Source organism: Acipenser ruthenus, chromosome 2, assembly GCF_902713425.1.
Source record: "Acipenser ruthenus chromosome 2, fAciRut3.2 maternal haplotype, whole genome shotgun sequence".
In the NCBI taxonomy this organism is placed as follows: domain Eukaryota; kingdom Metazoa; phylum Chordata; class Actinopteri; order Acipenseriformes; family Acipenseridae; genus Acipenser; species Acipenser ruthenus.
The window spans coordinates 55,869,764-55,888,231 of record NC_081190.1 but is presented as its reverse complement, the minus strand read 5'-3'; the positions used below and the strand labels follow the sequence as shown (position 1 = coordinate 55,888,231).

Genomic DNA, 18,468 nt, shown 5'->3' with positions numbered 1-18,468 from the left:
TGCAGAAAATCAGGCGGGGCAAATACTTTTTCACTGCACTATGTATTTCAGGAGTGGCTCTTTGCAATTTGCCCAGAACTCTGGAAATTTGTAAGCATTTGTAACGAAATAAATTGCTTGTGACTTTTGCTTGTTTAAACTTGAACTTGAAATTCAGATTCTCAATGAGATAACAACAGTTGCTAGAATTAACTGACAGCTTCCAAATGTATCAAATGTAACAGTGCAAAACACATTTTTTAAATATTATGTGCAAACACAATGCCATCTAATTATGGGGATATAGAGATATTTCAAATACAAAACATTAAAAAATGATGCTTCACAAGAGTACTGAATTGTTTCATGTGCTGTAGGTAAAGTTCCCTTCACAGTCCAGCTGCAATCAATACCGGCAGTGATCCAGATGTCTGTGCTTTCTTCTTCAACTCTAAATAGGTTATGGGTTTTCTTAAATTTGGGGAAGTGCCAATTCTGAGGCACAATCAAATACACATATATCAAAACTGAACCAAGTGCCTATGAAAATCCTGCTCATCCATTTTAATTGCCTTTCAGGTATGGAAGTGATGTACGGAAGCCAGAATTTGTGGAGGTTGGAAAAGGATTTTATGCCATATTACTAAACAACCAAAAAAAAAAACAGGGTTTAAATACATGTTTTGTTTTTAAACCCCCAGTGTGTGACCATACATGTTTTTAATTCAAGCATTAACACAAGGACAAAAAAACTCTTTAAAAATATTTAATTCTGAGTTCTGTTTTGGTTTTTTAAAGTATTAATGCCTCAAGTCTTAAATGGTGGTTGCCTTATCTTCTAGTAAGCTGGAAACTTTTTCCTTGTAAACCAAGCTTATAAACATTGTATTATGCAAAGCCTGTATGTCCCTTTTCTGGATTTTGGGATCTGGTCAACCAAGCAAACTGCACATTTGGCAACACCAAATATTAACCAAACACTGCTGCGGAATGGGTAATATTGATGTACGTTTCAACCAGTTGAACATAACAAACAATAAGTCAGTTAGCAAACTTAAATACACATATTGTAGCTGCAGTACAAAGCTAATTAACATATATGTGTTTTCTAGAATGGATCAAAATAAATCCCCATGTACTGTCTTAACAAGGGCCTGCTCGTACATAATGCAGTTATAAAATTACATAAATATATATATATTTTTAATAATTTATTTAGCTGTGGTTCAAACCACAGCAACTGGTCTTTCTGGCAAAAATCCATCTCATATTAGTATTTCCAACTCCCATAAAATTCAGTTGTTAACAGATTGAAGATGGCAATCATTGTACTTGTAGCCTGTGGTTATGTCACAAATATAGGTAATATGTAGGAATTTACTGTAAAATGTTAACAAATATCAAACACAAAATTTGAAAATGTTTTAAATGTAATGTACACACTCCAACTTTGGAATATTACCTAGTATGATATTAATAAGACAGAAGGTAGTTATATAGAATTACTTTGTGTTTTAATGTCTTAAAGCATAAACAAATAATTAGACCATTTCCTCAGGAGAACCAGAAAGAAAACGAAAAAAGACATTTAGAAACATACAATTCCAGCATACTGAAATTTACTTGGGTTTCTATTTACATTTAGATGATTACGTAAATCCTGTAGGTAGTGCGTCATTGGACGTAGCCAGAAATATGTAACGATTACTTAAGTAAAACAACATTCTGACCACCTTCTGATAGAAATAATCTGAAACCAACAACAAACTGTTCAGAAGTTCACAGTCAAAGTGAGCATGTACAACTAGGCCTCTCAACTAGACCCAAATAAAGTTGACTTAACTTTGTCACAGACAAAAATGACATGCTCGTTAAACAATGTACATGGCTCCACGCAATTACGAATCTTCTCCAGAAACAGTGCCCAACACCCTCTGGAACATTTTTCGATGACTGGAGGGAGAATTATTTCAATTCAGGATTTTAAGGATTTACATCTTAATTTGCAAATTATTGAATATCAATTAATTGTTGGGATCAGTGCAGATAAGTGCTTGGTCAGACATGTTATGTTTTCTATCCAAGACTTGGACATAGGAGGCTGTATGGTCTGTTGGTTAAAGAAAAGTGCTTGTAACCAGGAGGTACCTGGTTCAAATCCTCAGCTTTCTGAGTCATCTTCACTTCAGTGTTCTCTGTGTTTTTATTCCGTAACTCTTCATACATTATTGGTTTCCTTTTTGGCGTCTCATCCTCCATGTGTAGGGCAGGTACTGAGAAGAGGATAATGAGTTCTCTCATACACTTTGTCATTGTTCCTCAAGAGAAATATCATACACCTTAAAATCACATTCAGGGACTGTAAATTCGTGTCATGTAAATACGCATGCTTGTATTTTGAGCTGTAACTAACAACTTCACTCTGAGTTAACTGTAAATAAATTAGATTTTCAACACATGTAATATACAAAATAAATCTATATATAATAGTATGGTCACTTTTGTATTGAGCAGGCAGGGCAGCAACATTGTAACCCATACAGAGATTATAAAGCACATATGTAGTATAAGCATGCAAAAGAGATTTATATTAACATATGTTACATACCAGACTACAAAATGGTATGACACAAGTTGATGTTACAGCAGAAGCAAGAGGCTGTTATTTATTTCTTTTTATGGGGAAATAACTTCTAAAAAGACAGATGTGATGTAGGAGGGAAAAAAATTATACAGTGTGTACACCGAAATGGGACAAGTGGACTCATGAGGGAGGTGAAAAGAATCTGTTAAATGCAGACTAAATACTTTTTTTTTTTTTAAACCCAGCAAATCACATTTATATATTTTTAACCATGTGTGTTTTGGCAAGACTGTCCTCTGCACTTAAATGCATTATATTTTTATGATAATAAAATCATAGGTATAAAACTACCGGTAAACTACTCAAACAATAATTCAACCATTCCTTCCTTCCTTCAAATTTATAATATTACAATAGTTTTATTCCTATGAGAAAACTAGCTATCGAGTCTTATAAATCATTTTTTGCCAGAATTCGAAGAAGTGGTCACCGGTCATGTAAAATTGAACAATCCTCAAAGCATAATAAGATATTTTGAATACAAATATTTGAATAGTGTTTTCTATCAAACATGAACCTTACAATGCTCACAAGGCAAGCATACATCTAGGGCTACTGATTTTCCATTCTTAGGAATAGCAAATTAAAGTTTTTCTAAAATAGTCAATTCTGTTTTTTCCCCACTTTTTATCAACATTAATAATTAAACATGACAACTGAACATAAAAATAATGTTGATAGTTAAAATAAGTAAATTGATAAATATCACCACAATTTAATATTTTTATTTTTCTTAAAAGCCAAGATTTTCAATAAAGCCCCTTTCACACTGGCACTCTTCCCGGTACTCGGGTCACAATCCTATCACCACAATTTAATATTTTTATTTTTCTTAAAAGCCAAGATTTTCAATAAAGCCCCTTTCACACTGGCACTCTTCCCGGTACTCGGGTCACAATCCTGCATAGTGTGAAACCACGTACCTGGGTCATAACCGGGTTAGCCCGATTTGACCAGGTTGAGCGAGATAAAATGCATGACGGCTGACGAAATAACAAACAGCCACGTCTGTGTGAAGGTTTCCCTTCCGCAAGGAACGTTTTTGTTTATTCTGTTTAGCCATATTTTTGTTGATTGAGACACAGCATGAGCCAGAGTGCAGCAGGGATGAAGAATCATTTGCTCTAATCAACATTTGGGCCGACGGTTCAATCCAGAGAAGCTTGGATGGGAGCATCGCTAACAAGCTGCTTCCGGGGCATTGAAACGCATATTGTTTACTTGAGTCTGTCACCCAGGTCAACCCTGCTTTATTAAAAGCAGTATGAAATTCCGTACCCGACCCGTATGACACCGGGTCCTGACCCGGGTAGGTTCCGACCCGGGTAGAGCATGCCAGTGTGAAAGGGCCTTAAGGCTTTTGTGCTGTAATAGTAACTAAAGCACCTGAAGACACTTCAAACCTTCTATGTTTATAGACATCACTTGGCTCATTGCTGGCATTAAAAAAAACTTAAGAATTACATTTAGTGATGTAGGCGAGCCGGAACGCCGTTCCGCTACTTGTTTCTATAGGCAGAACCTAGACTTAAGAATTAACTTAAGAATGTTTACCGGTTTGTTATGAAAATGCTTATATAGCGCCCGGCCTCTGTAATTTCGTTGCATGTGCACTGATAAAGCAATCGCTTTTCCTTGTGGAAATCAAAATACTTTCTGCACCATGCCATTGAATAGGCACTAGGAACAAAAAAACAAAATCAGTGTCCGATTCCCTACGTGCCACTTCTGATGGTACACAAAGCGGAGTCTCCGATAACTGCCGCGTTTTTTAAATGTTTGCAGTCAAGTCACACACATCTCCTGATTCCCGCACAATTGTCTGAGACAGTCGTCCTTGTGATGCAATGTAGAGAACTTTAGGAACTTCTATTACAAACTACAGCACTAAAGTTTAATAAGGTTAACAATGTTTTTTAGTGTCAGTGCAGAGGCTAGGGTGACCACCCGTCCCTAATTGGACGGGACAGTCCCTAAATGTAAAGATCAAGTCCCAGACCTGGACTAAATGCCTCTGGGATGGAATTTGTCCCGGATTTCTAGACATAGTGTAATCCTACAGTTTAGCGCCACAGTCAAACCATAGCATATCTGTTTGGAGGAAAGCCCCCACCCCTGCTGCATCATTTTGCAATGCCTTACACAGCCCCATAATGAGCAACACCGTGCATAGCCTGGGTGTAGTGCAAAAAAAATAATAATTAAAAAAACAAAAAAGAAACGCAGAAAACTCGAGTTGCGAGAAGAAAAAAAAAAAAAGTCCATTCCCAAAATAGCCCTATAACATGACATTCCAACCCCAGCACAGTGAATGTCTTTTGCACGTTGACCAGACAGACAAAAGCCACCATCAGGAAAAAGGCAACTTCCTGTTTTTCGTTCATTGACAAATTCAATAATTTGCTCACTCTTATCCAGAGTGTTGTAGTCCTAAATCTGAAAGTACCGGAAGGCCAATTAAAATATAGATTTTTCTCAAACAAATTGTACATGTTCGTGTTTTATTTGTACATTGAACTGGCAGAAACATTTAATAGGTAATGCATGCATCTCAAATGCGACTTTTAGGCTAGTCCCCCTTGATCAGTGCTGCCAGATTGTCATTGTCTTTGGTGGTTTGGCTATTTTTTGGCTCTTTTTATCATGCATGTTTTTTTCTATTCCTTTCGATTATGAGGTCGTCACCAGGGCGATCACCACGATACCCTGCTGTATAGTATATCACATCTTCCCCCCCAACTTTTTTCAGGAGCTCTGCATCCAATAAAATTATGCTTATTCGTCACCAATTTAAGAACTGCATCAGTACAATTTAGAATTGTTTTTGTTTTTAAACATATTTTTAAAGACTATCTGCCGACAGTTCTGGACAATTTAATACATTTTGTTTTACACGGCATTTGATCTCATCAGATAAAAAAAAGCACTTGTTTATGCTTTAAACCCATGTTTATGTCCACAGTGGTGTGCACTTTTGCTGTCTTCGTCACCATTTTCACTGACTGAATCATACAATTGTGCAGGAGATGGTGTGGACTCTTGATTATGCAAACATTTAAAATTCACGCCGGTTATCAGAAAACTGGTATGTAGTGAGCCAGGCTTATTTTTTTGTTCCTAGTGGCAAGGCGCAGAAAGACCAATTTGATTTCCCCACGGAAAAGAGATCGCTTCATTGGTGCCCAGGCATGGAAAATAGAGTGGTCAGGCGCCATATAAGGATTCTCATAACAAATCTGTAAAGATTCTTAAGTTAATCTTAAATCAAGGTTCTGCCTATAGAAAAAACTACTGGAATGGTTTTCCGGCTCAACTACACCACTACTCTTATCACGTCTTGCGAAATTCAGCTGTTTAACCACCCTTTATGTTATTGCTGCTATCTTTTGTTAGCACACTTTTTAATGTATTAATTATTATTATTATTATTATTATTATTATTATTATTATTATAATATTACACTTATCTGCATACCAAAACATGTCTTATAAGAACTGCCCAATTTTATTTGAACCCCTGCCAATGTGGCTGTATTCTGAAAAGAAAACATTAGTTAAATGTAACTTTTTTATTGAGGCAGCAAGTGTAAATGGAAAAGAATAATCATTTCTGGGTACCTTGAAGGCTGAGGTCCTCAAATCCAGAAGGAGCGGACTCGCTGAAAGAAAAGTTGAATTGGGCTGGCTCGTACATGGACAGAGAGTGATCAGAGTAGCTTGAGGAAGTTGGGGGTTCAAGCACAGACCGAAATGAAGGCCGATAATCTGGTTTTTCAGCGTCTGAGAACTCAGACTGCTGAGGGGCGAATCTAGAAAAGAAAAAAAGCAGTGAATCCAGTTTTCACCAGCACAAAAAGTATGTGCCTTCTTGAAACAAGTACTGTATGTGGAATTGTATCAAAGTGAAAATGTAGATCTGTATATGCACCCACAAACGTACGTACCTATTGCAGGCAAAATATAAACACTAGTCTAACTATGGTGAGATCCTTCTCACAATGAGCTCCAAACATACAAGGAGTAAAAATCTGTCATATACCTGAAAACACAAGACAGCTGAGCTGCGTTTCCTGTTCGAGGTACCTGTGGCTATTGATAAGTGATTGCTTAACATGCTGTCTTAGAAATCAGAGAAAGTAATTCCACATAATTTTAATGTTGGATGTACCGAGTATATCCCTTCCCTTCCACAAAATACACAAAATAGTAATTACACAGGGATTCATATGCAGGGTTAACGGTTTTTTTTCCTTAGAGTGTAAAGTCCCATTGAACATAGTCTTTAAAGTTTCTCTCCTGAGTGAATTTGCTGGTGTGAAACAAGTACGGGGAACAGCCCTACTAAATTAGCAATGTTCAGTAAGCATATCTTAAGAGCAAACAGAGCTTATAAAAGCTTTTAGCATAAAATTAAAAGCAAGCAGATTAAATATTGTATCCAAATTTAAAGCACTTAATTTGATATAGATTAATACTGAAAACAACCTTTTAACAAATATAAACATGTTTCAACAAGAAGTGACAGAAGACATTTATAATAAGATTTTAACAATTGCTGCATTCATTCAATACAACCACTTAGATGGAGAATGTGGTAGATGAACCTTCTGAATAGTTTTCTGGCTACTAATGTTTTAACAAATTACTTTAAAACATTGCTTGTCATTTTCCTGCGAAGCCCTTTAATGAAAAACAAACAGCAATGGGTAATGCACAAGCGCACAAACTGAATACTGGAGTCAAGATTAAAAGATTAAAAAAAAAATAATAAAAAAAAAAGAAATCATGTACTTTTCACCATAAAACATATTTTTGGAGTATAACTACACAACATTTTGGTGTGTCCCGTTCTGGTGAGTTGCTTCACCATTCTGTTAAATAACACTGTGTAACAAATTTTTATTTATTTTTTGGTTCCTGGGTAGTAAGTGTTATTTCCTAATTGCTTATGCCTCAAAGGTATAGAAAATGGCTATTATTCCCCACAAACTTTGCTTTTGTGACCAGGACAGTGATATTTTGAAATGTACCTATTTCCAATGAGAAAACGGGCGAATTTGTGTCTTTTCGTTCACATAGTCAGAAAAAAACAACATATGAGTCCAAATTAACATGTATTTATACTAAAGTAATACAAAAATGACTACAAAAGATTTAGAAGTGAGTAGTTTTTCGAGATTTACAATTATACTGTAAATCACTTTCACGAATCAGCCCCCAAATGTAGTCTCCCATCATGTTCTCGTTATACTGTCCTTGGTAGCGGCGTTCAAAGTCCAGTATATCCTGGTGGAAGCGCTTGCCTTGCTCCTCCGAGTACGCTCCCATTGTCTCCTTGAATTTATCAAGATGAGCATCAAGGATATGGACTTTGAGGGACATCCTACAGCCCATTGTGCCGTAGTTCTTCACCAGAGTCTCAACCAGCTCCACATAGTTTTCGGCCTTGTGATTGCCCAGGAAGCCCCGAACCACAAAGCTGTTCCAAGCCGCTTTCTCCTTACTAGTGAGCTTCTTGGGGAATTCATTGCACTCCAGGATCTTCTTTATCTGTGGTCCGACGAAGACACCGGCTTTGACCTTTGCCTCGGACAGCTTAGGGAAGAAGTCTTGAAAGTACTTGAAGGCTGCCGACTCTTTATCTAGAGCTCTGACAAATTGTTTCATAAGGCCCAATTTGATGTGCAGTGGTGGCATCAGCACCTTCCGGGGGTTCCAGCCGTACTCGTCATACTTCAAGGCGTCCAGCAAGGTCTTGATGCTGTTGTAATCCTCTTTGAGGTGCACAGAGTGAACCAGGGGAAGAGACGGGTACTTGTTACCATTTTGGAGCAGCACGGCTTTGAGGCTCCTGGATGAGCTGTCAATGAAGGACAGTATAACGAGAACATGATGGGAGACTACATTTGGGGGCTGATTCGTGAAAGTGATTTACAGTATAATCGTAAATCTCGAAAAACTACTCACTTCTAAATCTTTTGTAGTCATTTTTGTATTACTTTTGTATAAATACATGGATTCATATGTTGTTTTTTTCTGACTTTATGTGAATGAAGAGACATAAATTCGCCCGTTTTCTCATTGGAAATAGGTAAATTTCAAAATATCACTCCTGGTCACAAAAGCAAAGTTTGTGGGGAATAATAGCCATTTTCTATACTTTTGAGGCATAAGCAATCAGGAAATAACACTTACTACCCAGGAACAAAAATTGTGTTACATAGTGTAATGTGCATGTCTTGTATATTGCTGCTGCATTTTGTAATGTGTATAGGGGTGCTGAGTTAACTTAGTGAGACAGTTAAAGTTTATAAACATTAAGTTAATCCTAAGTAATGGCCATTATTTTTGCCTCTGCCATTGTGATAGCCTGAAACACACCGTGCAGGTAATAGTACATAGTGATTTAAGCTTTTTCCCCGTGTTGTTTTGCTTTTGTTTTATTAACGTTAATTTGTCTGTTACTTTATTATTATAGTTTATTAACATACAGTTGCCTATTGTTTTGCTTTTATTCAGTTCATTTCATATGTCGATGCACGTGCATCATGACAAGTAATTAATATGTATTTATTTATTTATTGATTCATATTGTGTGGTGGCTAAGTCCGTCCTTGAGAACACTTTGTCTATAAGAACACTTCATTTGCTTCCTGAGGGGTGTTCTCTTAGCCGGAGAGTACGGTATATTCAAACAGTTATCCTATTTACATGTTTTATTCATGCTATTTGATTATTGCTTTAAGAACCTTGCTATTGCTATAGAAAGACAAATAATATTGATAAATACTTGCTTTTACTTATAATTGACATGTCACATTGAAGTTTAATGTACTGATTATTTTGACACTAATTAACTTTCTTGCTTTTGCACCGTATTACTGAACTCTGATACAATCTATAGACTAAATAACTGTGTTGTGTTGTTATTGTTCGGCTGTGTTTCACTTTCAGGATCTTGAGCTTGGTTGGAAGTAATTCATAATTAAGAGTGCCAATTAATTAAAACCAGTTAGTTACTCTTGGGTATTGTAAATGTATTTATTTGTTAATTCTTCCTAAAGTAACCTTTTTGAAACTGTAATAGGTTATTTCCCTCATCAACCACACAACAAAAATGACAGCCACTTACAGGTGCTTAGCAAAAATCAATGTGTTTTAGAGATTACCCATACAGGTACAGCCATAAACACAATTAAATAATGGTTAATATGATTTGTTTAATTAAGGAGGCAATTACAGGTTGGTTTACTGTTAACATTACAGTGGGTTGAAAATACACCAAGAAAGGCAGGGGTTGATTAAATATATAGTTTCTACACAGAAAGTTGAAATCTACTACTTACCCGCAACTTTAGCAATAGAGCCAAACCTTGACGAGGACGTGAGGATTCCTAGAATAAAAATAAAAAGAACACTACACAATATTTAAAGCATCAACAACAGAATACAGAACGGTGCACAACACATTTGAAAGGTCCCATACATGAGCCATACTGCCATTGAGTATACGTATCAATCCAAGAGGCATACTCCCATATACCTGAAACCCAAGAACCACACCTCCAGACCACACAGTCCATACAAAATGCTGGTCAAATTCTAATACCGGTTGGCTGTTGTAAAACCTTTTTTATTGTAATATATACCGTAATTGTTATTCAACAAAGTGTAGTTAAAAATAAATGCTTGTATCAAAATGAAACAAATGACTGGGCCAATGTAACTCACCCCTAGAGATCAAACCTTGTGTAACCAACATGCCCATTGCAGAAAAAGGTAAAGCTAGACACAATGTGATACTCTACATAAAATGTTTTTTGCACCATACAATGTTTAAAACTAACTAGCATTTCGATCATTTTATATTAAAAAAAAAAAAAAAACCAAAAAAAACCAGGGACATTAAAAGTTTAGGAAAATTGATTAATGTCAATGCACTGTTAGTCCATTCAAAAGATATTCTCCATTTACTGTTTGTAAAACAAACTAAACATTTAAAAAAATACATCACAGGTGGAGTATGTAACTTTTACAAAGAAATAATATGCAAGTAATGTGAAATATTAAAATGTAAATAAATGGTTGATTAAAAACTTACACCTGTACCAGAAGCTCTCTTGGTTACACTCTCTGAAGACTCTCCTTTCCTCCTCTGTTGGGACATATGACATGCCTGCTGGACTCTGTTACAAAAAAGAAAAACGTATACATCAAAAGTATCCCAAAATAAATTAATTCTAGTAATATACAAAAAAAAAAAAAAGGTTGGCATAACTTTTGACTGGACATGTGGTTACACTACACCGTGATCTAGTGACTAGGTGTTCCGGTGAAAGCTTGGCAGAAGTCAAAGTAGCGACACCCCACCAATGCAACAGCTGGAAATGGGCACAAAATTGTGAGCTTGTGTTTCCCAAAAGGACCAGTACTCTTAATCTTGTATTTGTATTGGATTACACCTACATCAGTTTGAAAGGTCGATAGGATGCAAGGTGTCTATGATAAAAGTTTAGAAAAGATTTTTGAAATTTCAGACACAATCTGTGCATAAGTGTCCACAGCTTCATTTGTATTGGAATTGGCATGCCACAGGCAGGGATCTTGAAGGATTAAACAGGTCATCCAAAACAAGCACTGCTGGGGCTTTCGTGGAGAGACCCTTAAAAGGCATCCAACACTTTTCATGGAAGAACACCATACAGGTTCTGACCATGCCCAAAACTGCTTTGCTTCAAACTGGTCTGGCAGCAAGATGATGACCATGATCAAAGGGGATTTTGTATTTCTGGGAAAAGTGTATCACAACAAATTCAGACATACCAACTATTATATATTGCTACTACTCAAGTACTTGAGTAACTACATCTTCTTAATCTGTAATCTTGTATTGTACTGTAGATACATACAGTCCCAATAAGAAACGCCACACAATGAGATTCAGGTTGATTTACATGTAAATCTAACCTCGTCTGGCAAATTATGGTTCTGAAAATACGTACTATTAATGTATTTATTTTATATTTTTGCAAATTGGGATCACAATACTAATGTCCCTAATGTAGAAACTCAGATTATATATGTGGGAAAAAAACAAACAAACAAAAAAACATTGCAAATCAAAAAAACTTTAACTCATATCTAGTTAGGGTACAGTATTTAGTGCCACATGAAAATCAAAATACTGTTACCCTCCCTGAAGGTTGTATAACAACGAGATACACTCTGACAAGTAAAAAGCTAAGTTGTTTAGCAAAGTTGTTTGTGTTTTCTTACGATATGTATGTCACTTTTTTAATAAAAAATTCTGGACCATTTCTCAGCGAAAGGTTACCCGACAAATCAATACAAGTTCAAGGTAAATCTAGGTTCGTTAAATACCACACGGTATAGCCTCCTTCGACTGACAGCGAGATTCCACTGGCCATACGTTTAAAATATAAACAAACCGCATTTAAACTGCTACTTGTGAAAGATATAGATACTTCTGTATTTGTAGAAACGTACAAACACGATGCTTCTATTTTGACATGTGACCACACAACCGTTACTTTACAACGTTTATTTTTACTACAACAACCATAATAAATTAGTTGATTTAGTGCGCAGTGGCCACATATCATCACACTCTACCTGATGAGATTCATCAACCCTGACAGAAGTTTGAGACATTAGAACATTTAAAACAGTTTCAACTTGACAGAAACATACGCCTGCCTGAGAAACAGCAACAAAGGTACACATGGACACTACCAAACGACCTCCTCAACTCAAGCCGGAGCAGGAAGTTACGTTACCAGAAGTCAATAACATAACAACATTGACCTGGAAACGTTTTTTTCTAACAGACAAGAACTTTCATAAATAGACCTTTATTTGTTCTAAAAAGTTACAGCAGAATTATATAATAATTATACAGACTTGCTTAAATATGTGGTAAGCTACAGTATTAGAAAGGCCACGAAAAACGTACGTTTGGTAAAATCAGTGCTGTCATTAAACCTGGTTGTTAAAGTATGCTTAACGTTTTGTGTACCAGGCTGTTTATCAAAAGCAAAACTTCTCTGAGTATACCATGTCAACTGATTAAAAATGCATGACATTTTGATAACTATACTGCTTCCCATGAATTATGGACAGGGGGTGAGCACAGAATATGCTGACAATTTATACAGTATATATTTGAATCGATGTAACATAATCACATTTTAGCCAAAACCCCGAGATCACCCATCGTCCTAGTTTAAACTAGTCCCTAACCAAAAGCGAGTATACGTTTGTTTTGTAATAAAATACAAAAACCTGCCTGGGGAAGCATTTTCTATAGAACACCAGCCCTAGTTTGTCAATTTCTACCAATCACAACAACATATTTTACACCAGGTCCTCCTACAAGCCAGTAAAGCTAAACTTGTGGGTGGTACACAAAACCTACAGAGATTTTACTATTTCCTTGACCAATCACTAAAGCGAATCCGTACCATTGTACAACCACGAACCAATCGATGAGTTGTTACAAATGGTAATTATTTGATTGACATAACCATTGACTTATGAGAGGTTGAAGAGCTGTTTTTTCTAATACCAATCGCAAGCGAAAGAAGGTGGGAGAAACCCAACGAGTTATTGACAGAATTACAAGCCTATCAGAGAAGGCAAAGTACAATGCCGTCAGGCACGTCTGAGCCAATCTCACTAGAGGGGAGGTGACAGCATTAAGGGCCGTCGAGTTTAGGTGTAAAAAAGAAAGACAATTCTGAATTAAAGAAAAGAAAACAAGTAGGGATTGTTGTAACATAATTACAATTATATAATTGCTTTTAGACAGCGTTACCATCTAGGAGATACTGGGCATAAACAGAGGACTTTTACCGAGCGAACTGCACTTTATCAGAGGGTAAGAACGACCAGCTTTTTGAATTAACATAGCTTGGTGCTCATTGTGATCTAAAAAAATAAATAAATAACAACAGCGACTATATACTGTGAACATCAACGTGCATTTACCATTGTATCTGTGCTTATTTAGTCGTACCTGAAGTACGAGATGAATGACGAGTTATGGTCCTTTTCCGTTATGTCTAAACAACGTTTTGTGTGTGTGTGCGCTTCTGACTGTTCATGTTAATGTGTTATATTATGTTGTGATGTTATTCTTATTTGCTGTGTAGGAGACCAGTGTGTCAGTATTTTGTACACTTTTTTTTGTCACGTGTGTCACTAGTATTAGTCCTTATAATTTAAGTACATGTCGTTTCTAGTCTGTGATCAGATGTGATACTGTCTGTGTTCTCTGTATGCACAGACTCCTTTGTTGTGTAAACTGATCACCCGGCTCATCTCAGCATAGTGCTGTAGTACTGATCGGCTGTGAGCTGCATAACCTACACGAGCAGAACCGCTCTTTTAGGTTTGTTTCAGGAAGAAATGTAAAAATGCCCCTTTTAAAGTGTTTTTGTATTTTGATTAATATACTATGTATCTTGTCATTCATTTATGCGTTCACGCATGTTCGTAGAAGTGTACAGATACCGTACTGTTTACGTTGAGGAAGTTTATTTTTTATAATGTCTATTATATACTGTACTATAGGAAATATGCTAGGAATTTGTTTTCCAAATGTTTATTTTGGTACACACGGACAGGATTGTTAGTGTCGCTGGCATTTGTGCAGAAAACTGTTGAGTGTCATTGCGATGTGATGAAATAATTGACTTCGGTTATTTTCAGAATCAATGGAGGAGGTTTACAAGGTTTTTTTTCTTTTGTTTTTATTAATACTTTTCCACAGTGTAGACAAACCATGCAATAGCTTTCGAGATGCTTGTTTCATAACACTATATAATTGTTGAAAAAAGCATTAACAGTTCTAGCCCTGTTAATAAACCATGGCGTTTATTGATTGATGTTGTAGTCAGCCAAAGTTTAGTTACAAATGGGGTACAATATAGATACAACTTACTGTGAACCCTGTTTGCTAGGAGGCCAGTATTATGTCAATGTTACAGGAACAGAAATTAATTATTTTGAGGAAATGGAGATTATTCTATTTATATTGTAAGGTGTTGGGTATACAGTATTGTGCTCCTGTAGTGGTAGGCCAGGATATTTAGTGCAATAGAGTACAACAATGCTATTTTATATTATGTTAAACAAATTATCCCATATTTTCCATAACAGCTGCTACAAAATATCATCAGGTGTGCATGTTTAATAAATTACTAATGAACCTGTGCTCAACAAAAACTGGAACTGCTGGTGTATATAGAGCAAGTCAAGTACTTCCTTTCCAACTGGGAATTTGTTGAATGTGAAGCATCATGGAGCACTAGCATGCTGGCATCCTAATGGTGTTGTGTAATATTGTTCAAAGTTAAGCACAACAATGTCTAGTTTGTTACAGTAAAGTGTGCACTCCCATAGAGACTACTTTGTTTGGGGATTTTCTGTGTTATTTAATGTAGGAGCGGGATGTGCTGCGCTTGGCTTATAGTTCTGGACATTAAAATGAATACATATTTAGGTGGCGAGTTTCCTGTGCAAATCAGGCTTAACTTGTATAATATTTTTTTTTTCCAAACCACCTAAAAACTTCAAAATATAAAAATAAAATAAAAAGTCCCTATGCAAATATCAGCAGTCGACTCGGCTAATAAATTTCATACCATAACACACTGTAAGTTTTTAGATTTTACCATATTGTTATTAAATGTTACTTTGTTGTATTTCACCATTATAATCGTTGTTGTTGTTTAATATGTACAGCACGTGCCTCTACCAGTGCCCTTCAGTTAATGCAGGATCATTGTATATTTTTATCTGACTTGCTCGGTCTGAGAGGCCAGAGTTTAACTTTGTAGTTCACATTTAGAGAGAAAACAAATGAAATGTATGGGCCAGCATGACAATCTGTGTCTTGGTATAAAAGCCAAAATGTTTTGCATTTCGGTTGAATAGATTACAGTACTGAAAGTGATGTGTCAAATCCAGAGCAGGAAGTCTATTTATTGTAGATCTATGCACTGATAACAGCAAACACCCGGAAGAGTGACAGGACTTTGAAACTGAACGGAAGACACACAACTGAAGATTATTCTTGGGGCTTACATGTACTCCCTTATATTTCAATATTAAACCGTAGACCGTTTTTTCTTGTGGTTTGTCAAAGACTGTTCAAAGCAAGATGACAATTCAGTAATGCTAACTATATTTTCTCAATTATTTTGTTTAGGTTGTTCAAATTCACCATATTCTGATTCTTTCTGTATGTTTAATAAATAATGCATAATAACTCCTAGAAGTTAGGCACATTGCTTTTCCTATGACTGACATGTTTTCAGTGTCGACTTGCTGTAGATCCTTGATGTACTGTATCTGCAAGGAGTGTTAAATACACTAACCGCTTAAAATAATTACCCATAAGAAAAAATCAAATTCACCTTTACCATAATGTGTGCGATTTTCACTTGAAAATCTGAGACAAAATGATACAAAATATATACAAAATGATAGCAATATATATTAAATAGGAATTATTTTGTTAGCACTGTGTACTTTTAAAGGTTAACTGAACATTAGTAAATGTTTTAAATGTTTCAGAAATTCCACAAAATATGCAGTAGGACATGAGTTTCAAAAAGCATCATGCTCTAACGACAAAGAAAAATAAACAGCAAAATAATGACGATGCTATTATAAAATCCTTATTTTAGATGAATAAGAGGCAAACGCTCCATTGCCCATAAACAAGGGGATTATTTGTATTTGCAGCAGTGGTTCCCAACCTGTGGTCCGCAAACGGGTCAGAAAGTTCAGTTACACACAGTTCTTGCAAAAACCCATTTCACAATCACACGTTGTGCTACAACAATGTATTGCTAAACAACACAACAAACCACTTTAACCACATTATATATAATTATAAGATAAGTATGTAGTCTGCATTTTCCCCCTATCTGTTTTCTTTTTTCTTTTTTCTTTTTTTCTTTTTTTCTTTTTCTTTTTATTTTTTTTTATTTTTTTTTTTAAATTTAGTCGTCGCCAATTATTTTGACCCCGGTTTTCACCCCAATTTAGCATGCCCAATTATTATCTGTATCCCCGGCTCACGGCTCGCAACCCCCCCCCCGCCGACTCGGGAAACGGAGGCTGGAACACGCGTCCTCCGAAACGTGCTCCTTCCAAGCCGTCATTTTTCGCACTGCAGATCCACAGCAATGCCACCAGACCTATAGTGCCGGAGGACAACACAGATCTGGCGGCTCCGCAGCAGAGCCACAGGCGCCCTATCGGCCACAGGGGTCGCTGATGTGCGGTGAGCCGTGGATTCCCCTGCCGACCTAAGCCCTCCCTACCCGGGCAGCGCTCAGCCAATTGTGCGCCGCCCCCTAGGAACTCTCGGTCACGGTCAGCTGTGACATAGCCTGGATTCGAACCTGCGATCTCCAGGCTATAGGGCACATCCTGCGAGGAGCGCCTTTACTGGATGCGCCACTCGGGAGCCCCCCCCCTATCTGTTTTCTTTAATTACGAGTGTGTTTATAAATTTATATTACAGCTCCCTTTTGATGCATCACCTTCAAAGCCGCCATTAACTTAAACAACTTTCTAATGTGAAACAAATACTAAACAACTGTTACATTGAAGCCACATTTGTCTTATCATACTTAGACTTCTTTTTTTTTAGCCAGCATTATTAAAAAAAAAAAAATCTACATCTAGCATTCATGTAAATGCACTGCTTTCTAATCTGTGCTCATCTACTGCTTGTAATCATTGAATTTCGGTAAAATAAAAAGAAAATATAAAATATGTGCTAGTGTTGCCAGGGATCTAGGAATATCCTTATAATTTCCATATTATATGTTTTTAGAGAGGTTAGCTGCATATAGTAATAGATGTTAATGTGAAACAAAGAGGCTATATTTGTTGCTTGACTTTACAGTAGTGTCATCGCTTGATTTTCAGCTCCATTTTATTATATGGGTTTATTCAGCCAGGTTTAATGTCTCACAAGACTATGTCAAAAGGAAATTCTCTTAACACTACTTCTGGAAATAATGTGTATTATCTGTTCTTGACACCGTCATATTTAACCAAAATGCTATAAACCCTATCGACTGTGCAACCAATCCTGTTTAATTTACACATCACAGCCCACCAGAAGTGGTATGTAACATCCTGTACACTCTCCAATCATTTTAAAATGTTGCAAATTGCATTCCACACACCTTGTCTTCATATTCCCGCGTGCTTTTTATATGTACATTGAGTGAAGTGGGCAACTCAGTGAATGCAAACAAAGTTGTGTTAGAACTTGTGTTGCGGGACCAGCCCTTGATCCGAAGACGACCCAGAGCCCCAGTGCCTTATTTGTCAAACGAAACTCTTAAACCTGCAAAATTGAGATGCCATTTATCTACAAAGCATTCCGAATGTAAAAAAAAAAAAAAAAAAATTAAACATAAGAAATGGGAACTTTGTCATCAGCAACTTTCAATTCCTTGATGAACTGGTAGCGAAGATTCAAGCCCATGGATCTCATTGAGTTAGGTAAATTATATAAATACTTTACTTTCTACATGTACTTATACATATACACATACGCATTTGTTTCAGAATGCTTTTGTGAAAAAATGCGTGTCAAGTGGTTCGTGGGGAAAAATCCAAACACCAAGGTGGTCCCTACATTGATAAAGGTTGGGAACCACTGATCTACAGTATATATTTGATCAATCAGAACAAGGTTCAGTATTTTGTGATGTTAAAAGCTCAGATGTGGATACTGATTTTCTGTGTTTTCCACTGACTTTTCTACTCTCCTTTTAAAATTTCAGTTGGTAACC

At 36.4% G+C, this 18,468-nt stretch overlaps 1 protein-coding gene across 2 annotated transcripts in view; it reads left to right on the top strand.

Annotated features, from left to right (window-relative positions):
* The window catches only part of LOC117409200 (protein furry homolog-like), a 207,520-nt gene that overhangs the window by 6,963 nt on the left and 182,089 nt on the right, over positions 1-18,468 (top strand). The window contains exon 1 of one of the 2 annotated variants that reach the window (XM_058997427.1): positions 13,261-13,520. The exons of the other annotated variant lie outside the window; for it this stretch is intronic. The gene's annotated coding sequence lies outside the window, so the exon portion shown is untranslated. Of the gene's footprint in view, positions 1-13,260; positions 13,521-18,468 lie in introns of those variants that run through there. 2 annotated transcript variants of the gene reach the window in all.